This window comes from Camelus dromedarius, chromosome 7, assembly GCF_036321535.1.
Source record: "Camelus dromedarius isolate mCamDro1 chromosome 7, mCamDro1.pat, whole genome shotgun sequence".
Taxonomy (NCBI): domain Eukaryota; kingdom Metazoa; phylum Chordata; class Mammalia; order Artiodactyla; family Camelidae; genus Camelus; species Camelus dromedarius.
Window position 1 is genome coordinate 35,392,220 of NC_087442.1, and position 26,614 is coordinate 35,418,833.

The following is a 26,614-nucleotide window of genomic DNA, read 5'->3' on the forward strand; positions in this document are numbered from 1 at the left end:
TGAGCTAAACTGTTTAGGAATCAAAAGTCTTCCTTATGCATCTTACAGCCATTTTGCTGAGACTCTTACCCATATCCTTTGCAGCTGTTCAGGGACATAAATGGACCACTAGGAACAGTGTCAGATACAATGAGAGAGAAGAAGGCAGGAACTGGCTTGTCTCGCTTGTTCCTGAAAGCCCTAGTTTCAGTGGTGATCAGGATGCATAAAGAAGAAAAGTATTTTTTATATTCTTAAACCATTATATTTATATTCAACTTCTTAAGTTGGTTTTTAAACAAAACAAAATACTCAAGAAAAATATGAATGCGGCGACACCTCTCTTGAAATAGAACACTTTCATTTCATGGTTGACTCTTTCCCGTCGCAGTGGAGACAATGAAATGCAAGACAACATTTCCGTCTTTTCCTCTTCTGCACTAAGCACAGAGACATATACATTCAGAATGCGTTATAAATCACATTTGTGAATATTCACCAACCATAAAATCAAAACCTGAAAGGGCTACATCTGATCAGAATATTTTTGCTGCAATTATCTCCTCAGCAGACAGAAAACCTGACTTAAAGTAGCTCCTGAAAAAATATTGGTCCTTATAATTGAGGCATGCCTGTGTAATTTTAGTGTAGATACCCACTTTTCCAGGGTTCACACCATCTCATCAGGATCTGGTTTCTCTGAGTTGAGAAGCATACATGATTTTAAGTCAGACCAGGTTTCTAAGCCTAACTCTACCTTATCACAGACATATTAAGAAGCATAAGTTCTCTGAATTTTAATTTGCTTATTTGAAAGATGAGGATAATAAGAGCCCTTTGAAGTAGGATCAAATGAGAGTATAAAGGAAAATGCTGCTAAAATGCTAAGGTTTCAAACAAACATTAGCGATAAAAGCATATGATTTTCCTCCTAATAGAGTGTGTTAAAGAAATTCCAGTTCGGGGAGTTAAGAGAGTTCGTGGAGGGAATGAAAGAGGAGAAGTAGGGAGAGGTGTTTAGATGAGTAGTTAAGGAGCATGACAACGCAAGGTGACTGACAGCAAAGGAACACCAGGAATTTGGGGCACAGCATGGCAAGGGACGTGGGCGCATGAGACAGAGCCATTGTGGGAGAGCTGACTACTTGTCCTTCCCTGTTTGTACAGCTGCATGTCATGAACTATTGAGTGATGCTGTAGTTAACGCGAACATCTCAACGAGCAGCTGCCAAAACTGTCTCTGACACCAAAGGCTCTTTTCTATAGTCTAAGACTTGGATAACAGCTTTCTCTTCAGCCCACAAAGGAAATCAATGGAAGCTATAATAGTTACATACTACATTTTTCTATGAAATAGAAACTATCATCCTGAAACTGGCATCTAGCTGGCAAGGAAAGAAATAAGGTGTTTGCCGGTTTGTATTCCTTCATTCTTTGAGTAAATGGGTATTGAAAACTACATAGATAGTATGTGGTTAGCAGTGAGTATATAGAGATAAATAAAACATTGCCCCTAAGTTCTTGAGACTCAGTCTAGCAGAGGAAATTTACATAAATAAATAATAAAAATATAATCTAAACATTTTTCTAATAGATATTTACATTTATTTCAGTGAAGAATAGAGAAGCAATTGCAGAGTTCAGGGAAGGAGCCCCAGAGGAAAAAATATTTGAGGTGGTCATTCATCAGGAAAGAGTGGGAGTTTATGGAAAACGAGATGGTCATCTAGGAACAGGGAAAGATGTGTGCAAAGTCACATGAACCTGAAAGGGTCCTGGCATGATGCTCAGTGGCACTAAATCATGGGAGCCTTGGGAGACATAGCTGACAAGACAGATTAAGATCAGATCTTATAGGGCACTGTATGTTTGGGTCTTACACTGGAGAGTATAAATGCTTTAAATAAGAAGGGAATATGATCAAATTTATTTTAGAATGCCAGTTCTGAAAGAACTGTAGAATGCAGATTGAAGTTTAGTGGAGACATAGTGCTCAAAAGCAGAGAGAGATACTGAGAATAAGCATGAACTATCTGAGAAATCTCTAGGAAATACGTTCTACAGGCTTGGTGCCTGACTGGATTTTAAAAATAGTGGGGAGGTGCTCAGAATGAATACCAGGTTTCTACCTTGGGCAATAGTAATGCTGTCATTAATAAAGTATGGACTTGGAGGAGGAAGAAAATATTTGGAGGTCATTTGAGATGTCTCTGGACTATTCCAGGTGGCAGTAGGAAAAAAAAAAAGTCCGGACTCCAGGAAAGAGCCCTAGCTAGAGAAATAGATACTTAAGGATTATCAGTATAGGGTAGAAGTTGAAACTATGCAAATAATACAATGTCCCTGGAAAGACAGCACCCAGTGTAATGAATCTTTTAATCAGTGAAATGGACTGAACAGTAGATATGGGTAAGAAACTGGAAAGGACACCTGTCTTGAAGTCTGGTTGTATCCTCTTCTGAGTGCTCTCAAAGTACCTTGATGTTCTTAGCACCCAGCAAGGTAAATAGTACCTTCTAGTAGAAACTGCTAGGCTGTGAACTCCTCCAGAAAATAAACTATAAATTATTTATCATCTGGTCCTTAAGATCTAGATACTGTCTGGTTCTCAATTAATATTCAATAAATGAAAGAGAGCAAGAATGAAGTTTGGAAAAGTGCTGCTGCTAGAAGGGAAAACTAGAGTAGGAGCAAAAGACATTTTATTTGGAATGGAAAATGAAACACAAGAAGTTACAATCCGTGGGGCATGAGTCTACACTGATGTGAATAAAAGACTGAATAAATCAAAAAATGAGAGAGAAAAGACAAATCTTCTTTACAAAAATATTCCAAATAATATGTGTAAATAATCCTTTTCCCTTGAGTATAACTTGAAATTAATTACCTACTTTCAAATAACAGCAAATGGAAAGCGGAAAAACAGTAACTCCATAGCAAAGAAATCCAGCAAGCACTACGTTAACCAAGAAAGAATATCAGACAAACCCCAAATGAGAGACATTCTACAAAATAATTGAGTAGTACTCCTCAAAACTGTCAAGGCCATAAAAAGAAAAAGGACTGAGAAAGATATCTGTGGCATCTCAGAGATCACTAAGGAGACATGATAACTAAACGCAATGCAGTATCCTGAAGAAAAAAAAGGATGCTGGTGTAAAAATCAGAGAAATCCAAATAAAAACTACAGTTTAGTCAACAGTAATGTATCAGTGTTCATTTCTTAGTTTAGACAAATATCTCATGGTAACTTAAGATGTGAACGTTAGAAGAAACTGAATGAGGGGTTGAACTGGTTTCCTAAGGCTGCCATAACAAATTACTCTTATAAGGACACACTGTTGGATTGAGGATCCACCTATATCCAGGATGATCTCTCAAGATCTTTAACTTAATTATATCTGCAAAGACCATATTTCCAAGTAAGGACTGAATTATAAGTACCAAGGCTAGGACTTGGACACACTGTTGAGACTACTAGTCAACTCATTACAGGGTATGTGGGAAATCTCTATGCAATCTTTGCAACTTTTCTGTAAATATAAAATTATTCTAGAATAAAAGGTTTATTCATAAAAGGGAGGCGACAGTAGTTAAGTGGAATCAGTATAATGGAGGTGAAACCTTACATATTAAAAAAAAAAAAAAAGACTTCCTCAGTGACAAAAGGAAAGAAGGGAAGAAGAGGATTGAGAACAGATATTTGTAGGTATTTAGGCAAGATGTTAAGATTGCTCATGGCAGAGGAATCCCATTCACTCTAAATATGAGGTAGGAGGCTTATAAGCAAAACAGGGGGAGAGAGAGAGAGAACAAGTTTGCAGATACATAGTAAGGTCTCTGAGGATGTGCAGTTTTCAGAAGTAGAAAAGAGTGATGCTCAGAGAGACAGAGCACTGAGCAGTCTTGGGATCCAGCTGAAGCCATAAACCATGACTAAGCAGTGGTCTCAGTCCAGCTAGGCAGTGAGGTCCTTTGCTCCAGGAGCCCTCCGCAGCTTAGGCACAGTAGCCAATGAGGAGAGCGGACTGGCTGATCCAAGGAGAGAACTGGCCATTGGGTACAGTGACAGGTGTGCTGGTGAGGAACAAATCAAAATATCTGACCTTGAGACCCAGGCTAGGTGGGAAAAGAAGGGAGTAAGACTGTTAGAATCATTTTCCCAATGTTTTCTTCTAGAAGTTTTACGGTTTCAGGTCTTACATTTAAACCTCTGATCCATTTCGAGTTAATTTTTGTGAACGGTTTAAGGTAGGAATTCAGCTTCATTCTTCCAGATGTGGATATCCAGCTTTCTCAACATCATTCATTGAAGAAACTGCCCTTTACCCATTGTGTGTCTTGGCACCTTTCAAAAATTAGTGGACTGTGTATGTGAGGGATTATGCCTAGGCTGCCCATTCTGTTCTACTGATCTACGTGGGTATTTTTAAGCCAGTACCTTACTATTCTGAGGAACATCTGAAAGTGGTGGAGCAGGTCTTTCAAATTTGTGTGCGCATATGAAGCACCTGGGGATCTTGTGAAATCGCAGACTAGGTTTGGAGAGGGGCTGTGGCATTGTCTAACAAGCACCCAGGTGAGTCCAACGCCACTGCTGTTCCACCAAACTCGTTTTGAGTAGCAAGTGAACCTAGAGATATTGAGGGTGTCAAAATGCAGATAAGAAAGACACAGAAATGAGGGAAGACATAAAACTGGAAATTCAAGGTTCAATTTTCTGAAACAGATCAGTGTCACAGGATGGCAGGGTTCAGGGAGTTGTCCTGGGCATGAATGGCTGAAGTCAAGTGGCAGTGAATTTTATTTGAAGAGTAGCTGGGGAGTCTTCCCTCTAGACATTTAAGTCACATAGAATAAGGACAGTTTGAGTCCAGAGGAAAAGTGACAGCCAAGTATTAAATTCTTTAATGCCTTTGAAAAGGAAAGACCTATGACTACTGAAAAGGTGGTATCACTCAGGGAACCTGAAAGGCTGATAGGTTTCTGCTCAAGTTTTGGAAGTAAAACTCCCTGGAAAATACTGAGATCAGTTTCTGAGACACAGGGATGTGAAAGAAGGAGCAGCTGTAATCAAAGGTTTGGAGGGAAGCTTTTTAAATAAATGTCACTAACAACACAGATTTACTACAAAATTCCAGTTAAATAAGAAGATGGGAGGCAAAATCAATGAAAAGGGTTAAGGGTATCAGGAAAACAGAGGGTACCGTGTGAAAAGTCTAAAGGGAAGTCAACAGGGAGGGCTGAAGTGAGATGGTGAGAAAGAAAAGAAACCCCATCTTGTGGCCCTTCTGATGATGACTGAGAAAGCCAGGATGAGAAAGACTCGAGAGCTAGAGAGGAGAGCCATAAATTACAGTCAGCATATTCCCGGGACTCAGGAGAAATGTCTAATAAAAAGCTACTTCTCTCCAAACTATACAATTCCTCGTTCTGCACATGTAGGTAAACAAGAAACAGCAAGAGTGCTTCTCTGACAGTCTTTCAGTTCTGAGAAAGATGGTATCTGCTCAGCAGCAACGGATTGAGGACACTACAGGAGTATGATTATCAGATTTACTTTAAATTCTGATGTATGAAAAGGTGGCTTTTTTACCTCCTACTGTTGATTCTCATGGAAATTATGCTTATCATAGGTTTGGCGAAATGTAGCTCGGGGCCCTGCGGTGATTGACAGGAGTGCTAACAGTAGATGCAATCCAGAATGGTGGATTAGAGATGAGACCTTTAAAGCTGTCCTGCATTCTAATTAGCTGACAGTCATGAAAGATGTAAGCTTCAGACATTGACATTGTCACTTCAGGCAAGGACAAAAGTCATCTAATTTATATTAATATGAGAAAAGTTTCAATCTGTCCATTTAGTATGGCAGAGTTTAGGCAAACTTTCATTAGCTTCTTTGGCTGATAAATGAAAAGGCTGCAAAACTATAAAAGCCACATCATTTATGCTATAAATTAACAAAGGCTGAAATAATCTTAGGGTAAATCACCCCTTTTATCAGCAAAAATATCGCCAAACTGGAGCAAACATGAGAATATTTTATTATCATCTTTAAAAATCTTACTCTTGTTCTTTTTAAAACCGTTTACATTATTGTCTGTCCCATAAATTAACATTAGGAGAAAACACTTTACTGAGGAGTTGTGAAATCTGGAGATAAGATGGAAAATATCTGTATCCTTAAAAATACAAATTTGTTTTTAGTGCTTTATTCCCCCTAACTCTTTGGGTTAGTGTGGCATGTTGATAGGTGTAAACTCCATCTACTCCCCTTTAACTTTATTATATTCTTGCCTAGAGAGATTTAAAGACAGAAGATCAAGCCTTAGATTTAATTATCAAGATAATTCTTACAGTCTGTTTTCTTTTTAAATTGCAGTGCTTTTGCCCTGTTTATGGGTTAGAATATACTGTTACAAGACTTCTACAGAATTAAGGATACATTTACATTCTGTAGAAAGAACTTCACTGATGGGTCTGGGAAAAAGGCAAATCAACAATCGCTACCTTCTAAAAAGGACTAAGTCACAACTTGTCTGCCAGCCAACAGTGTGTCCAGAGCTTGGACTTGTTACTTAACAGATGTTAACATTTACCACATCCGAGAAAGTGTGCTAAGTATTTTTTTACAAAATATAAAACAAGATTCTTATTCTTAGGGAGTCTACAACCTAACTAGAGAACACGACACATAGGGATTATAAAGATGATTAATCATCAAAGCAGCATATGATTAAATGAGCGACACTAATATCATTTCCTTCACTAAACATTCAGACTAGGTTTTCTTAAAATAGCTCATCTCTAGAATCATTACTAAATACTTTTCCCTTTAGAAAATCCAAATTCATTGTAGAGTAGGTTCTTGAGGCTTACCACTGTCTTGTCAATGTCTTAGTCTTGAGTCTTTCTTTCAGTCTCTGGTACGTAGTAGGGACACAACAAATGATTGAATAAACGGAAAAGTGAGTAAATCAAAGAATGTTGAGAGAAAATGCAAACTATGTAATATTTCTCAGACATTTCTTCTGTATCTGAAAACATGAGACAATTTGGTTTAAATATACATCAAATTAAACCCAAGTTTTCATCACTGTTTTTTTAAAACAAAGCCAGATGTTAAGCCCAAGTGAATTACTTTGGCAAATTTCCTTCAGAAGCAGTACCATTCTCTCCATCTATTATTTGTTTTATCCGAATAGATATCCATAGAGTGATGTTAGAATGATTTTCTCATGTCATCTGGGATGTATGCCCTCCTCACATTTATCATTTATTATCTAGTTTTTTACAGTAACTATTTTCAAGAAACCTGAAGCACACTTGTGTCCCATGTCAACTGATGAGTGACATTAGTACCCAGTATTTCCCTCCTTTAGGCCAAACTTGCTCTTTAATCTCCCCTCATTCTTGAAGGATATTGCTCTCTTCCTTGACAACCTCCTTCAAATAACAATGCCATGTTCTGAGTCAATCTTCACTATAAAGATTCGTTTCTCTTAGTGTTATTTCTGCCAATTTAGGATTATCTTTAAAATTTTTTTTCATTTGAATATGGCATTTATAGTTTTGAAATTGTGGAGTAATAGTAATAAATTATGGGAAAAAAGCAATGGTCCAATTTATTAATATTTTTTATTGCTGCTTTTCTCCCATCCACTTGTTCTCAGTTGAAAGCCTGGCTAACAATGCCATCTCCTTCTAGGCTTGCCAAAAGGCAGCTACAAAAGTAAATTCTAAGGAATAACTGAAAAAAAATTATAACAAAAGGCATAATAAATATTAATAAACCTGAAAAATATTCAACCAACAGCCCATTATTATTCTTCACATCAAAAGAAAACACAGGAACTAAGCCTCAGAAGAGAAAATGAGGGGGAAAAAATAGATAATACAACAGAACTTGGAAATGAGATGAAACATCAGAAGGCTGGACGGGGTCCAAGGAGAAAAGTGAAAATATTTAGAAGGAAGGAGAAGAAATAAGTATGACAAGAGTTATAAAAATGCCATGGTATGAGGCAACTGGTAGTTATACTCACACAGAATTAACATTATCTTATATGTTCTTTACTTTAAAAGAAGAAATTCCTTCTTCTTCAATTAAATACATGAAGTAGTTCTAATGTGAAATAACTTAATAACTAGCCATTCATGCAGTCACTCATCAGAAATAAAACATCCTTAGTGATCAAAGAATACAACTGACTTCTTGAAAATGCCATTCCTTGATGACCCCAACAGATGATACATTCCACAGGGATTTCACACAATTCCAGTTTCTTTCCCACTATAAGTTTCAACTATTTCATATTGTTTATCATTACTTAAGATTTCTGGAAAGACCAAAAAAAAAAAAAAAGAGTCAATATATACAAAACGTTAGCAGAAAGAATGAGAAAGATACCATATAATTTGTTACTAGTGTACTGTCTGCTTCACCCTGAAAGGTGCACAGCGTAAGCTCTACAAGGCAAAGACTTTATTCTTTAGTTCACTCCTGTATTCTCATTATCTGCTACTGAAAGCAATGCTTGGCACACAGGCATTGAAAGAAAGCGGATTAAAATTGGATGCTTTTACAAAGACATTCATAAAACTAGTTCATTAATTAGGTGTGTCTTCAGGACATTTTCCATACTTTCCATTAATCATTATTCAGTATTTAAGGAACAGTGTAGTCACAAAATAAACAGTAAACCCATACAATGAATATTATATTCAAGTATATTTATATAACATATATTAACACAGAGAAAACAATTTCTCTGAAAATTGAGATTAGTGACAAAAAATAATTTAATAGATGATACATTAGAAATTTAAAAAGCATTTTAAAATGTGATGAATTGGCCAGTTCATATAGAGTTCACAGCTTAAAAACATGGAGAAATGCAGGGAGTTTCCTAACTAGTAAGCAATAGAAAGAATTTTACAGAGTCAAGCCAAAAAAATAACAGTAAGTGAACTGACATTCTGCAAAATAAAAATTTAAAAGACAGCTTTAACAGACAAGGTAAATCTAATACACAGGATTTAATCTGGCATAATTTGAAAGCATTCTTGGCTCTAGGAAACCTGAATAAAAATGAAAGGACTTCGTGAGAACGGAGCGCCAGGTACGCAAAGGAAGTCAGTAAAGCCTCGACATGAGACAATGAGGACATGCAAAGCTCCATCAGGACAAGAGATATTTCAAAAGAAAGAAAAACAACAACAACCACCCCAACAATAACAAACAGAGACTGTGAGATAAAGGCCAAGTTATGGAAGAAGCCTAAGAAGCAAACAAAGAGCAGTGGGTGGTCAGCACCTGTCTGATGAGTGGACGAGTTGAGAGACAAGTAAGTGAGTGAATACATGTATGTTTCAGCTATTTTAAATAACTGTATTTTTAACAACAAAATATGTTTTGCTTTATAGTAATGGTTCTCCAAGTGAGATAGTGTAAGAATTCCAGGAGTCTTAAAACCAATCCAAGACTTGTGGTTACCAGGGGGGTGGAGGGTGGGAAGGGATAGACTGGGATTTCAAAATTGTAGAATAGACTACACTGTATAGCACAGGGAAATATACACAAAATGTTATGATAACTCACAGAGAAAAAAATGTGACAATGAGTGTGTATATGTCCATGAATAACTGAAAAATTGTGCTGAACACTGGAATTTGACACAACATTGTAAAATGATTATAAATCAATAAAAAATGTTAAAAAAAAAAAAACCAATCCACAAGGCTTGGGTGATTTTCTCTGAGATCATTTTATAATATATCCACATTTACAAAGTTTGTCCATGGTAAGGAATACCTTTTCTTAAAACATGATGTGAAAATTCTTTACTGTGATGAATAAGGAAGCTAAGGATATATAAAATATTTTAATGCTTCTTTGGTTCATGTAATACACAAACAACTTTGAAAAAATCACAAGGAGAAAATTAAAAAAAAAATTTCATTGAATGTTAAATAAATATCCCCTGAAAGAAATAAAGAAGTAATAGAGAAGGGCTAAGAACCCATCAAGCATGCTAAACACCACAAAACGAATACATCATCAAACATAAATCATTTATCAATAACTCAGTCTGCCATAGGATAGGCTCAATTAAGAGGCATTTGGGGACCAAAGAAATGCCAGCTGATTGTGAGGAGGAAGAAACTAGGGCAGAAAAGGATAGGTAGTGGATTCAAAGCCACCAACTCAGATATAGTGCCGGCTGCTGAAGATAGCTCTTGGGTGGATGTTCACCATCCCAGTGCTAGGTAGACTCACAATTGGCTCAGGCAGGCACCGCGGTCTAGGCCAACAAATAGAGGGCTTCAGCAGAAATCCAGAGCACATGCTAGTTGAAGTTGAGTAGATTCCAAGAGCACCTTCAAGTGGTCAAGGGACAGAGAACTGAATGGATTCTTCCAGTCAGAAGGACATGGCAAGGACTCAGGGAAGAACTAGCCAGAGAAACAGAAGCCAAACACCAATTAGAATAATTCCATGGGGTGAAAACTGCAACTCAGTGGACATGCGTACCCCTGGCTTGCAGCAGGCATCCTTGAGTATTTTGATTCTGTCAACAAGATTAAATCCACATTCCAAAGGCTAGTGGGTAGAGACTGTATGTACACATCCAGTAATTATGATGGTCTTAGATGCTGGGAGGCAGTGACTGGAAATGATGATGGGTCAATGAAACGGACTAAGCCTTCACATAGAGAGAATAGAAGTTAACATCTGAAAGGGATGGGCAAGATTGGACACCTAAACTCTCTTCATCCCTGTTCCAAGGTGCTGGGCATTGTTCTTTCAAGCTTCTTAAGAACTTCTGAAAACTCCTGCTACTTTCCTTTCCAGGGGCAAGCATAGATATTTATTTAAGAGTGTGATACACAGAACTTTTCCATCAACTCACAAAATGTGAACCCTTCCCAGAGAGCACAACAGCAAACTCCTATTATCTTTCATTTCCAAGTGCCAGAGGGGAATAGCTTTTAATAAATACTTTTACACTGCACTTCAGTCAAATTGCTATCGTGTGAAAACAGGCCTGAGGAGAATAACACGTTGCCAAATTCCCTCCAGCGAGCGCAAAATACTACTGTAGGTTCTGGCACAGAAATAAAATGGAAATCTGATTACTTTGTTTTATTCTAAGTGGAGATAATGTGTGAGCACATTTAAATACATAATTCAACGCATTTCAGCTATGGCCCTAGATGATGATTTAATGTCAACCTAACACTAACCTTGTAATATGAGAGTTGCATTTAGAGCTGACAACTGAAAAGAAAGTTGATGAAATTATGCTTTATTTTATTTTCTGCAGAGCTAAGCAGACCTGTTTATTCCATTCCTAATGCCAGCTACTACCATAAATTTGAGGAAACTAAACCTACCCAGAGAAGGCCATACACATTAATAAAGCTGAAAGAATTGTCTGCTTACCATATTGGAACAGAGTCAAGGAAGAAACAAAAAATAAATAAAATGTGGACATCATTTTCACGGGTCAAATTATAGGAAGTTATTTAAAGTCCAAATAGATTTCTAACAAATTACCTTTTAATTACATAAAATCCACAATTATATTAGAGATAAGTAAATGGCTACCATTGAAGGAATACAAAATGGTTTTAGGAAAATGCAGTGCAGAAGATAATTTGCAAAAATTGTTAAGAGTGCAGGAGGCCACAAGTAAGATATTAAGTAGAGAATATTAATATTCTTCAATAATATTATAAAAGTGTTCAAATATATTACACTAGGAAGTAGTTGTAATGGTAATACTTTTAAGATGATCATTTTAAAAATTGGGTTTCTTCCATTTAACATACATATTTTACTTACCTCTTTGGCAAGAAGCATAGTCAAAAAGTTGAGACACTGAATGGTTTTAATCCTAACACTAATTTTCAGGCCACAGACATAGCAGATGAAGCATTATTAGGAGGTGCCCAGAATGCTGTGACCATGGTAAGATGAAATGTTTCACAGTGCCCATGTACAGTTCGGGTTACATGGCCATATTCACATCTGAAAAGCAGTCTCCTTTCAAAGGTCAGTTTTTAACTGCTACTTCTGTGACTTAGGGCCTGGAAGACAATCGAATCTCCTCCCACAGTACCAGAAGGAAATAAAAATAGAAATTTTAGGGGCTCCACATAATGCTTTTACTTCCTTACTTGAATGATTTTTTTGCACAGAAATTTTTGTAAAGAAATAAATGAATTAAGAACTAACATAATGAATGATAGCAGAAAAGCAATGCCAATTGTATTAGATGCTTACTAGGATATGAATGACAAGAGTATATTCTCATTTAATGCCAAATTTCTGCTATCTTCTGACCACAAGTAAAATAGAGGCTCACTCTTATAGGAAGTTATCTTTGCCATTACCAACTTCTGAGTGCTAAAACACTTCTTCTGCTGATTACATTAATTCATTTGGCTTAAAATGTAGATTTTTGCTACTTGCCCATGTCAGTTTAATTAATAAATTATAGCCTATCTTGTTTTTTTAAAAAAGGTATTTGAAGCCACTGTCTCCAGCTTTGTCCTCACTGTAGGTGTCTATTTGAATTCACTTAATTCTAACTTGTAATATATAAAAGTGTCTGCCTTAATTGCTACCGTTGCTACTTCTGTTTCTACTATGTGCTACCACTATTTTTCATGTTGCTTCTACCTCTGCCTCTTCATAATTACACAAATCGCACTGAATTGTACAAGAAGTTTGGAAACGCCTGCATCTGCTTGGGAAATTCTAGTATTGAATCTGATACATGTGGTGCAGAGTGACTGGGTTCTGAGGGCAGGGGACTTCCTGGTGCCCACACGGTGATGCTGCACTAACCTCTTATGCTACTTTGGGTTCTCCTTTCAAGGCCAAGGTCTCTTCTCAGTCCCCCAGGCTGATGGGCAAGTCCTCTAAAGGTCCTTATCAGTCACACTTTATAAATATAGTCATTGTTTTCATTAGTCACTTCTACCCTCCTCCAAAGGGCTCTAGTTCTATCAATAGTGATTCGGTGTCATTTTTCTTGATGGCCACTTTGGCTATGGAGAGAATTTCCACACCAGATACTCTGGACCCACCCTGTGGTCTCTTATGATCCTCAGGTCTCATTAGGGTCCCTTTAGTTTCTCACAATGACCAAGACATTCTGAAATTTGGAGACTAAAAGTGCCTACTATGCAAAAACTGCTATTCACATGCAAACAGCTGCTGTACTGTTCCAGAACTCCTCTCTGTGTTTTCAGCCTGCTCTTCTTTTATAAGGACTAGTTTCTCTGAATGAGTCTAGATGATAACAAACAGAATGCCTAACCCAGTGGTTTCATTTGCCACAGCTTTAAAGACTGCCATTGCATCTTTACGCAGCATCTCTCTGCGTTGCTTGCGGTTCCCTGAAATCTGCATATCAGCCATGGCAGAACTGCCCCAGTGGCCTGTTTAATTCCACTGGAGTCTATCTGGACTTACATGTACCCAACTTTCAAGCATCTTGGATTTTGAAAGAAAAAGAGTTAAAAATCAGACCAGATGCAATTCACAAAGTATAGCTACCCAATAAACCATAGGCTCAGTATGTCTTAAAATACGAAATTTAAGTTAAATGCTTTAACTTTCAGGTTTCTTTAAAAACTAAAATATTCAATAATATTAAGTCACTTTTATTTATACTTGTTAGAAGAACTGGTGAAATCTTTTAAGAAGGCGATGTGGAAATATATCTTTATAAATTGTGACAATGCTATGTTAGTTTCTTCAACTAAAAATGGAAATAATAATATTTATAGTATGTTATAAGAAATAAATTAATTAACATATACAAAGTAATTAGAATCATGTCTGACACACACACAAAAAAACCCTACAAAAGTTTTAGCTATCATTATCATTATTATCAACATTCAAAATAAGCAACTTCACTTATAGGAATTTATCCCAGAAACAGAGGCAGATCTAGGCTTTGTGAGGCCAGGAGCTTATGCAAGTTAGGAAGCCCTCTTTAAGAAAAAGAACACAGCAGTGTGAATTCAAAATTAGTTATAAAAGTGAATATGTATAATGAGAAAAGAAGTTAAAACAGATTATAGGTCCTTTCCTTTTTATGAGCTTTCTTTAGGAAAATTATCAGAAATGCTCATGTGGAAATGCCTTCTGTTTGTATCCGGATGTCCAATTGCACCAAAAATCCTCCAAAACTCTGAGCATTCAAAGAACCATGCAAGTGAGGGGTCCTGAAGCTTCCACTTCATTATATTCACCGGAAACCCACCTCTGCCAAGAAAATGCTCAAGGGTGTATAAGAATATCATCAAAAGTTGTACTAAAGTTATGTCTGTCTATATATGCATTACATTTTCTGGAAGTATAGATACAAATAAAAAGGTTGTTTACTGCAGCATGGCTTATACTAGCAACAGAGGAAAAACCAGTATCTACCAAGAGGCAGCAAAGCATAATGGCTAAAGCATGAATTCTGAAGTCACAGGGACTCAGGTTGAATCAAGGCTCCACTACTCATTGCTGTTTGACCTCAGGCAAGTTACTTAACCTCTCTGTTATTATGTTTCATCATCTGTAAACCAGAGATAACAACAGTCTCTGAGTCATTGTGTTAATATGAAAAGTCAATGAATTGATATTTATAAAGTGCTTGAAACAGTGCTTGGCACCTGATGAATGCTATTTAAACATAAATCTACTTGGAAACTGATTAAATAAGTCCATACATCCATTAAATAAAATGCCATACAATTCAAAAGTAAAGATAAATTTATATTAAAATTAAATACTGATATAGAAAGCTGTCACATAAAAAAAGAAATTGCAAAACAGCAAAATTCAATAAGATACTGAGGATGAGGGGGAGAAAGAAGGGCTTGCTATTATGCTACTTACAGGCATGGTAGTTCAATATAATACTATTTAGAGGTATTATGTATGTCTAATGTAGGGAAAACATGTAAACAATTCATTACAGTACACTGTTCATATTGATGGAAGTTTAAAAACAAATAGTCCCACAATTTTTTGGCCTTCCTCCCATAGAGAAATGAGGTCTATTTCCTCCTGTTTGAACCTGGGCTCTGTCTCTGTCCCACCAATAGCACAGGGTGAGGGGGACATTGCCCAGTTTGCAGACTCAGGCCATAGGAAACTGGCAGTTGCCACCTTCCGGTATCTTGGGATACTCAGTCTTAAACCCAGCCTCTGCTCTAGGAAGCCAAGGCCACGTGAAGAGGCTGTCGGTAGGCGTTCTGGCTCACAGCCCAGCTGAGGCCCACTCACCAACCAGCATCAACTACTTAACGGGTGAGCATGTGAGCTAACAATGCCTCTTGCTGATATCAGCCCCAACCTCATGGAGCAAAGACAAGCCATCAATTTGTTCTATCTAAATCCCTGGCCCCAGAGGTTTTGAACATTAGGAACTGGTTCTCTGATGCCATTAAGATTTGTGCTGATTGTTACACTATAGATAGATAACAGGCAGTAGGTAATCGGAATAATACATTTATATTTTTTGCTCTTGATTTAAGTATTTTGTATGCTCTCAGCCAATGACAGTATCTTCTTAGCAGACTATACTATATACTTCCAATCAATGTGTACCCAGAGTACAAATGGGGTCAGTGAGGTCTACAGCTATAAATTGGGTGAGGTCTGTATCTTCAACCATTTGCCATATGATGATCTTCCTTTCTGCCATTTGTCTATAGTTAAATTCACCCTTGTTGTCAGTTTTTTAGTGCCAGTGTCAGACCTGCCACAAAGGGAAAAGTTCTCACTGCTGCTTAAAATGCAAGTTTTGGGGATGCGCAAATGGCTTTTGAGAGAATAGTAAAAGAAATCAAGAAATATCTCACCCAGTAACTGAGAACTAATGGCAGCATTCTGACATCATGAAGGACATGTTAAACATAACTGTAACCTGGAAAGGACTGAGAGTTGCATGAAATCAGCAGCATGGAAAGCTGGAAGAAACTCTGGCCAGAGGCATGACATGTCTCTGGGAGATTAAATGAACATAGAAAAGTAATTGTCTCTGCATGGTGCATGAAGTGTGCCTCTGTGTGGAAGGTGCCCTACATAGTGTTTGTGTTGATTCACTCAGAGCTCCCCCTTGCAAGAACCCTGCCCCACTGTCAAAGGCTGTGTGGGTCTGAGAACACCAGCCCAGGTGTGTGTAACTGTGTGTGTTTTCTCACATGCACTTTTATATGAATCAAAAATGCCTGGAAGCATGTGTAAGGAATTCATAATAATAGTTAATAATGGTTCCTTTTGGAGAGTCTAGGGACAGGATTTGGGGAGGCAGATGGTCTGTGGGAAGACTGGGGAGACTTAGCTTTATAATTTCTTTTTTTTTTTTTTACAAGAAGAATGTATTGCTTATATAATTTAAATTTAAAAATCAATTTTAAATAAATGAGTCTAATTAGAAGCATGGGGTTTATAGCTTCTCTTCTTGTTTTCTTGCAGAGAACACGGCAGAGTGTTTTTTCCTGGCAGGTTTTCCTCTATTCCCTTTTTGAAAATGACAGTACTAGATAGTGAGTTGCAAGAATTCATTTTCAACATGGAATGCTTATAAAATGTCAAACCCTTCCACTTTTCCTTTATATTATTTAGCTCTAAAGATTCCCAGGTTCTAAAAATAAGATAAACTTCTCTCCTGAGTTTATGTACCTTGGATATGTTTTAAGAACACGGTAGTCATTTATGAAGTGTGTATCTAGAGATGGACATCAAAACCGTGTTTGCAATAATCATTTTTTTCTTTTCAAGCTGTCTCAGAGCAATCCCAGGAAATGTGCTTTCATGATCAAAGCAAATCATCGCCTGGAAAAATGCACTATTTTCAGTTAACTCTGCTACCAGCCAAGTGCCAAATGCATTTGAAGACAGAATGTTTCACACTAGAGAAAGTTAAGTACAGCACTAAAAAGCAGCCATGAGATCACCAAGAGGATCTACACAGAAAACATGTGGGCAGATCGTACGTATTTATTCAGGGCAAAACCATCATCAGCGTGCAGATCTTAGCTTTATATATCTCACAACACGCCCCAAAGAATAACCGAGACTTGAAAAAGACAGGAGGAAAATATGCATGGCTCCCAACTGTCAAAGCAGGCAGCTGGGCAACTATATTAATCATGATTTTAAAACTTTGTAACGTATTCTATTTCAGTGGTATTCCATTTCTTCACTCCCACCCCCGTGGAAAGGGATGTAGTCCCTATAAGAAAACGGGCTATTTGTATTTAAACAAACTTGAAAGCCCTTGCTAAGGACCGACATCATTGCATTTCTGTCTCAGTGGATAATAATTCCCTCTTAAGAAGACTACAAACTAGAGAAGAAGGGAAAGCCACCAATGCAAATCACAGAGCAGCTTATGATTAGGGAAAGCCGCCTGACAAACACATTCTTCTTCTCTACTCTTCCCACCTAAATTAAGATCACCTTCATCATTACTAAGAGGTTACATGCCTGATTATTGGGAGCATGAAGGAGGGCGGGGGAAACATACTTTATCTACTTTACAATAATTATATCCTCACTACTAATTTTGACTCAGCAAGTCACCTCTCATTTGCTATGCAGCTTGTCCCTATTACTATGCCACAAAAGCAGTAATTTTTGAAGTGGGATGTGGGAAGAAAATATTGAAATTCCATTTATCCTATTCTAGAATTAGGAAAGGAAATTAAGCTTTACTAATATTTACCGTTGAAGGATCCTGGATTTCCGCCCTCAGTCCATATGTCAGAGTTACGAGTGACATATGCTCCTCACAGGATACGGAGGGAAGGGCGGGACTTCCCCCAATTTGCCATTTTTTTCATTGGCTCTTTAGCTTTCAGCATGTTGTAATGAATTGCAGATTGTGTATGCCTACTTAAACAGATTTATAGGCTACATTTATAAAGTTTTCAACTAAACTAAATCTTCCCAACGTGGTCAAAGGGCTTTAAAAAAAAAAAAAATCTGCAAAGAAATCCGGATCAAAGATAAAACTAACAATGCCAGTTCAAGCAGATTAAAAATGAAGTGGCAGAGTTAACACATTTATTTTTTTTTTAATTTTTTGTGGGGGGTGGTAATTAGGTTTTCTCTATTATCTTTGATGGAGGTACTGGGGATCGAACCCAGGACCTTATGCACGTTAGGCACGCTCTCTACCACTGAGCTATACCCTCCCCCCATAAACCCATAACACATTTATTTTTAATAAGAATTTTTTGCCATGTTGTAAATAAAAGTAGCAATGATTTAATCATATGTGGACCTATGTCAACCCCTCAATTTTAAATTCTCTAAAGGCTACCATCTTTTTTTTTTCCTCTAATGGTGAACCTCTTTTATTTGTATGTTGTTTCTTGAGATAGTAACTAGAGATGATTAACATATATATACATAGATAACTTACAAATATATATATCAATGTATATTTTGAGAATGCACACTCAACTTTTTAATGATAGATGTCCACATTCAAAAATATTGAGGCCACTCTTCAAAAGAACAGAACAAGGTGCAAGAAGAGATCAAGTAGAGAATAAAGAGTATGTCCATTCTTAATTTATCCTTGATTTGTTCTGAAATGCTGACTAAACTTACTTCTTAAGGAAGCACTAATTTAAGCACATACACATTAAAAGGATTGTTGGGTTTTTTTTTTAACTACCTTGTTTTGCTAACTTTGGCCCACCCACCTCCAGAGCCATTTTCCTGAAGTGATTAACTTAAGAAATGCATGATGACACTAGATTCCAAGAGGAAACGCTGATTCACTTAAATAAGAGAGTAATTTCCATCTTACTTAAGTAGTTTAAATGCAAATGATCCATGTTATGTTTTGTTTCTGTGTATTCTCTTAGGAGAAATGTGCACATTATTTCACCAGTGAAAGTAGAAAAGACTCCTTAGAAATTAACATTTACCAAGGAAGACACTTGCAAAGACTGCCGCTGCCTCTCCCCCATTGTACAGCTGGAAGGGACATCAGAAATCAGCCATTGCAGCCTCCTCATTACACACATGGTAAAATTGGGGCATGGCAAGAGGCAGCTACATCAGCAAGACTGCACAGTTGATCAGCCACAAAGCCAGGGCCAAACTCTTCCAGACTTATGGACTAATCATTCTACAATAAAAAGAGACTAAAGTAGAAACACCGTGGTATCTTTAGAAAGAAGTTTGCTCAAAAAGTTAATTCAGATACAATTGCTTTTCCTAAAAGGACAACCTTCCATAGAAATAAAAAATAGGAAAGGAGAGAGAGTATTAAAAAGGAAAAAAATCTACAACTTTAGGATATAAAACAGCGTTTAAATGAGGTTTTAAAGTGATTGCACAACTGACTGTTTTGACAATGGGGAGCAGTGCATATTTCATCCTTTGCACAGAATCTCAGTTACTCTCTGGAAACGCTGGAAGACAGAAGCACATTTATGATAGCTTTAAGTAGCATAAAGAGTGTAGTGTACTCTACTTGTATTTAATATACTCCAGAAAATTGTGTAGATACTCTTTGACTTTGGTGATCCAGTGACCCAGTGACCTTTTTTCCTGTGTTATATCTTTCTCTAGTATGAAATCATTTTGTCTTCAAATGCATTTGACATTTGTGAGCAGCTGAATTAAGTAAAAACAATGCATTTTTCCAGGAAGTGATTTGCTTTAATTACAAAAGATTTCCAAGAGCACCTCATCAATCTAAGGACATTTAAATATATATTAAATGTCCTTAATATATAAATGTATATAATATAATTGTAATAAATGTAATAATATATAAATGTCATTAAATTATATATATTTAAATATATATATATATATAATTTTGGATATTCTGATTCACTGGGTCTGGGAACTAGCATTTTCAGGAAGCACCTCTGTAATTCTAATGTAAGACAATATTTTCAAAAGCGCTGCTTTGTAAGAGCCTTTCCAAGCACTTATTTTAGAGGCAATTCCCTCGGAATGGAAAGCAGAATATTCCCGCAATGAGTTCAGTGTGATAACTGCTTGATGCTGTGGAGGCAGATGATATGCTTATTTAAATGAATTTCTCGGTTTGACAATGTGGAATCACATACTACCTGTCAGAAAGAAGAATGTTTTCAAAGATCACAGAAGTTATAATACATAGTCAATGAAACAGGCTACTTCAGGGCTTCCCTAACTAAATCTAAATTTGGAAACACTTTTTGTTTGGTTTCAAATAGTCCCCATTTGTTAAAGAAGAAACATAAATGAGCATGTAATGAAAGCATTTTAGTCTTCAGATAAGTCTATCACAGAACTTGTCTTGAGATGAAAATAAGGAACTCCTCACCGAGAATCTACCACCTCTTTAAAGCCTCTTCCCACATCCAAAATTCCTAACAATATCCGTCGGCTTCTCAGTGTTATCCAGAAGAATGATATTCATCCATCAATGGCAACTAATGTGTAGATGCAGATTGATTTATTGGAAAACACTAATGATACAAAGAACTAATGTCTTAATAAGAATGCAACAAAGATCTAGATTAGAGTTTAGGTTGGGTGCTCTGGCCAGGGGAGGTCTGCTTCAGAAGCAGCAGTGTGAATTCCTATAGCCAAGAGAAGAGGGAATTGAAGCCAGCAGGGTGCAAGGAAGAGAAATGAAGAGAACAGAGGAAGAACTTGCTGAAGATAAACTAAGACTACTTCACAAGGTCAGCTGTGTGCTGACCTTGCCCCAAAGCCCTTTCATCTTGAACATTTATAACAACCTGCCTTTTTCTAGGAGGCAAGGTAGAAGCTGCCTGGCTAAGAGAGACAGCCCATATTTGCAAGTCGAACAGACCAGAATTAAAATCCTAGCTCTGACAGCAGCTGTGTGATCTTGTACATTAGCTCTGTACCTCTCAGTTCCCCATCTATACAAGGCGGATAAGAATTCCTACCTGGGGACTTGTGAGAATTAAAGAGATGGGTGTGTAAAGTTCCTGATATGACGCTGCTTCTCTTCATCTGCTCATCTGTTCTCCTCCATCTGCACACCCTTCAGTGCAAGACAGAGGAAAGGGGGAAGCATTTTCCCTGGTAGCACTTCTAAGGCATTTGTGAGTTGTTTTCCGGTTTTCCTTACAAGTATTTGTGTCTCTTTACAAATTCTGCAGCCACTTCCAGGGAGAAATAAATATCACTCCATGAATATGAACTGATTATATCTCATTTGCTGTCGTTTCAGTACTCTTGCAGAAAAGGTGAGTATAGATTTGAAATATTATGCATGCTTATGAAATAAAACAAAACTAACATTTATTTATTGAGGGTTCATTGTATCTGGCGCTAAAGGAAATGCAAAGAAATACGACATACTTCTGCACTAAAGAAGTTAACAACTGATTAATGGTTCAAGGCAAGTGAAAAGTTTCAGAGCCATAAAAAATTAAACAACAGTTCAAGACAGAATAGGAAAGATGTCATGAGGCAGTTCATGATTAATTTCAAAAAGAATTGCACAGACAACTTTTAAATGATTTTAAAAGAGAACATTCACTTCCACTTACATATCGAGGAAGATTCGAAGCAGAAATTGGTGGAAATTGGTAGCCTGTGGGTTGAAATCAACCTGCAGGCCTATTTAATTTGAAACTCTTAGTGTTTTTTGTTCTGTTTTTGTGTCTTTGTTTTTAGTAAGTTGCCAACATCAAAATTGCCTATGGTCCAGAGAAGGCCTTTCCAGACTAAATTGGTTATCCTGGGAATTTAAAGGAAGAGAAACAAGAGAGAAATGCAATTATAGTCCTCCCCTCCATTAGTTTAGTCACTTGTAAGTAGCTTCTCTCCTATCTAGGCATTTCTAGCATAGAAATATATTCCCTCTCTTTCTTGCTGTCAAAAATTCTTGTTAACAACAACCATAAAGAGACTTACTACTTCTTAAGCAACCAACAATAATTAAAATCATCAGGGTGAAAACCAGCCATTCCTCCTCCTACATGATTATCAACTTAGAGCTGGCTTCATGGGCTGACCACTTCATAAAGTGAACAAGCAGGTAATTAAATCCTAAAGTCTGTAGGAATCCATGGGGACTAAATGCCAACAAGCAATTTTACATTTGAGACATTTTGAGAATCAGGACAAAGAATAACCAGATATTTTAGAGTTGATTCTAGCATAAACCCTGATTGCAAAATAAAAATGAAAGAGCTTTGGTAGGACATTGAAATGTTCTCATTTAAATATTCAGAAGCCCAGGATGGTTTGTCCTCCAAAAATTTTGCTTTATCATATAAACATACGCCTATCCTTGTGGGCTTTAATTGATATTTACTGCTTCAGGTTGCTTTCAAAACTTATTTTATTCATTGAAAATACAAAAATTCTGTGAACCAATCTGCATATCCAAAAGGTTTTTTTTCTTATACAATATTTCAAAAATGGTTCCACTCATACTCTAACTTCTACTGAGTAATGCAGCATTTTTTAAAATATCTTATCTAAACACTTGAGTCTCCAGACTCATCTTCTGAATTTTCATTGACAATCAGGAGAATCACTCACATCCATATATGATGCTAGAATCAATCATTTGAAATAGGAGGAGGAGAGATAAATACATTCTAGCAGAGCAGAGTCACTAAACCATACCTGTTACTCCCATACCCACCTCAAACACCTCAACACATGAAAATTTGACTTTCAAAAAATGAGAGATTTTTTCACTTCATAAAAGATTTTAAGTTGTTACATACTGCTCCCTTAAACAGACATCACCTCAGTGTCTTGCACATAGTAGATACTTGATTCATTCATTGAATATGCGTTAAATGACTAAATGAGATGCTTATCAAATCCTACTTTTATCTTCAACACAATTTCTTAGAAATACATATATTTTTATTATTTGAATGCACTTATTATATGGGGTTTAAGATCATCCTGACTCACTAATCTTTTTAAGAGAAGATTAAAAACAATTCATTTTGGTCAAGCCTGGAGAATCTACAGCCTAGTCACGTTATAGGAAGCCCTAAGGATATCCAAGGATCTGCTTTAAGTGCTTTCAATTTATAGAGTTTCAGAGGATGAATGGCATTCACCCACTAACCTGGCAGCTCAGCCACATGGGGTTATAATCAAACAGATCGCAACCTTTCGTTGAAATGTCCGTATTTGTAGAGATAGAAGAAAAACTTATGGAAAGCAAAACGACCTTTGTTACTGCACAATACTAATATATTTTCCACCTTAACCAATAATAGGGAAATAAATAAATAATAATAATGAAAGTGCTTTGAATGTAAAGCAGACCAGACAGTGCTGTAAGCACAAGTAGACAGAGCACCAAATATGTCTCTTAAGGCATGTAGTTCTACAACAAAGACAGAGTTTAAATTAGATCCCTCTGCGGGGCAAATTCAAACCTTTCAAAGAAACAAGACCTCTTCCCAGACCCTTATATACAAATAAAACAATTTATAGCCAATTTATTTAAAACAATTTATAGAAATTGTCAAAGTTGCTCTAGAGTATGTATATGTGCTCATTTAAACGAGGCTCAAGGTCCTTCTTTGTTCCAGTCTCTATGGAAATGTTCTTGACACCATTGAGCTGAAATCAGGGCAAGTATTAGCTGAGTGTTAACGGGGTGAGTTTAAACCTTCCCAGTTTAGGAAAGTGGGGATTTCATTGTGTGGCTTTCTTCCTTGCTGTGAAACCACTCCTATTCCTTCAGTTACTTTTCATTCTGGCTTGTAACCTCCCTACTCTATTGAAACTGGTCTTACTAACATTACCCATGACTCCCTAATTACAAAATACTGTAGACACCTTTAGGCTTTACTGTAACACATCTTTCTGCAACACTTGACATGGTAATGACTCCACCCCCCAAAGCCCTCCCCGTCTTGGGTCTCATGGACTTGCATGCTGCCAGTTCTCTTTCTACCTCTGGTTGATCTTTTCCCATCTCTTTTGTACAACTCTTTCTCTCTGCCTTCTCCTAAGATATCAGGACACCCCAGTATTATGTTCTCCCTGGACAGGGTTTTGTTCTTTCTCATAGTTTTAATTACAACTTATTCATTAATAAAATCCACAGTGGTTGTGGGGGGCTGGGGGTAAGGAGAAAAGGGGAGTTATATTCAATGAGTATAAAGTTTCATATTTGCAAGATGAAAAATTCTGGAGATCCATTTCATAACATTGTGAATATACTTAACACTGCTGAACTGTACATGTAAAAAACAGGATGGCAAATTTTATATTACATGTTTTTCACTATAATAGATGATAGACAGATAAATAGGTAGATAGATAGATAGATAGATAGATAGATAGATAGATAGATCGATCGATAGATCCCAAATTCCAAATTTAGGATAATTTTGATTACAAATAGCAGAAAAACCATCTTCAGCATGTTGGCTAGCTCACTATATGGCTTCAAGTTGGTTGAACCTGCTCCATACTTCATATTCTCACACATCAATGGCTTTATAAGCAGTAAGGAACTCTCCCAGCAGGGCCCAGAAGACACCCTGATGTTTCTCATCGACCATAACTGAATCACCAGCCACTTCTAAGTAAATCACTGGCAAGGGAAATGGTATCACTATGACCAGAAGAGACTGTTCAAGCTGAGAAGCTTACCTTCCCAGAGCGCATGGCTGCACAGAGAAGGGTGAAGGCACAAAATCAGAGCTCTACCAGCACGGAAGAAGGGACATGGAACAGATGTAGTTAGGCAACAACTGTATCTGTTATGCTGATCTCTTCTCTGAGCAACAGACACATGGATGTAACTGTTTCTGAAACACCTGTTCTCATCTCAAACTTAACATGTGCATAACCATCATTATCTGCACGTCTTCTTCTCATATTTCCTAGTACGTTTGAGAATACTTCCACATAATCAAAAGCCCAGTCAGAAACCTGGAAGAGGTTTTCTACTTCTTCTTTTCCCTATAGAAACAATCCCCAGTTCCAGTAAACCTGACTCTCTATTTCATTTCTATGGCCACTATCTCCTAACTCACCTCCCTGCCTCTAGGCTGAGCCTTTCCTAATCCAGTCCACCTGCTGAGCTGATGCTAACCAGAGCAATTACTCTAAAGCACAGACCTGATCGTGTAACTCTCTTTATGCCTTGTCTACAATGGTGGTTCTTTTGACCATGACTCCCCTTAAATCAGATGCAAATTTTTTTTATTAAGTAAGTATGTGAAACTTTCCCAGAAAAATCCATGACCCAGTAAAGCTTAAAAAACTACTAACATAATGGATTTTAAAAACCTAATTGTATGTAACATAAGACGTTTCATAATTTGTTTCCTACATACATCTCTAGATTCATACCTTACATCCCTTTCCCTTACATGGTATGTTCTATTTAAACTACTTAGTTACCTAAATAGTGTAACTTGAGCTTAGGTATAAACTAGTACTTCTTTCTAAATTATTTTTTCTGCCCTAAAGCATTTAGCACATACCAATACATCCTTCAAAATCTAGTTTGTATATCACTTCCTCTGTGAAGCCTTCATTAATGGCCCCAGAATATACCATTTCCTTCTATGTATCTTTATTCTATAGATATTTTTCTATTTATGATACATTTGACACTGTAATGTATGTTTACCTATTTTGTCTGCTAAACTGAGCTGCCCGAGGAAAAGATGGTGTCTTACTCTTTTTGTGTGTCTCCATCTCCTAGAATAAATCTCAATAGAACATAAGTGTTCATGAAGTATCTGTTAAAAGGAACAACTTGAAAATACATATGCTCATAGTATATAATAACGGAACTGTAGATTAACCAGATATTGGGTATTATCCCCGCTGCTTTCTTTCTCTTACCTAGTTTTGAAAGCAATTCTCAAACTTTAGTGGGCACCAAACCTACCAGTGAAGCTTCTTAAAAGTACAGAGGGAAGCCTGAGGCCCTATCCCATACCTACTGAGCCAGAATCTCTGGGGTTACAGCCCTGACATCTGCTGCCCGGATGATCATCATACACATCAAAGCCTGACTCCTGCTCTCAAGAATGGACAGAAATCACTCTCCATTCCAGAACAAGGGCCAAAGAAATAGTCTCACTCTCTCTCCATTGTGACCTTAGGCAGAAGGGTCTGTCACTACTTAAGACATCAGAGGATAATCCATTTTAGTTACTGCCAACTTGCCTTCCTAGAAGTTCGAGAAGAAATGTAAAGAGATTTCAGTCCCAGAAGTCATTTGGACAGTTCCAGCTGAAGAGCCAAAGCAGAAAATTAACATTCTAGCTCCCAGAAACTTTATTTCCATGTTTCTTCTAGGCATAAATAATTTGTAAGTCAAATAGAATTGTTCTTGCCCTAGTGATTTTGCATAATGGCTCATAGCATGGTGTTCTGGCTCACATTCAGTATTATTTTTCTTACATTTCCATAGAAGACTGACCACACTATTCCCCAAGCATCCAAACAGAGCCTCCAACCCAGGCCCTGTCCAGGCTAATCAGCCATTGAAAGAAAAAAATAATGTTTTGTTTTTCTTTATACAATAAATCAGAAATGGACAGAAGATAAAACTGGACAAAGACTTGAGTGCTGTCTCTCTGGTCAAGAAGGGAGCAAGCACGATGGGCAGAC

At 37.1% G+C, this 26,614-nt stretch overlaps 1 long non-coding RNA gene across 1 annotated transcript in view; it reads right to left on the reverse strand.

Annotated features, from left to right (window-relative positions):
* LOC116154050 (uncharacterized) overlaps positions 1 to 26,614 on the reverse strand; it is a 570,723-nt gene that overhangs the window by 388,880 nt on the left and 155,229 nt on the right. The gene's annotated exons all lie outside the window — the stretch shown is intronic.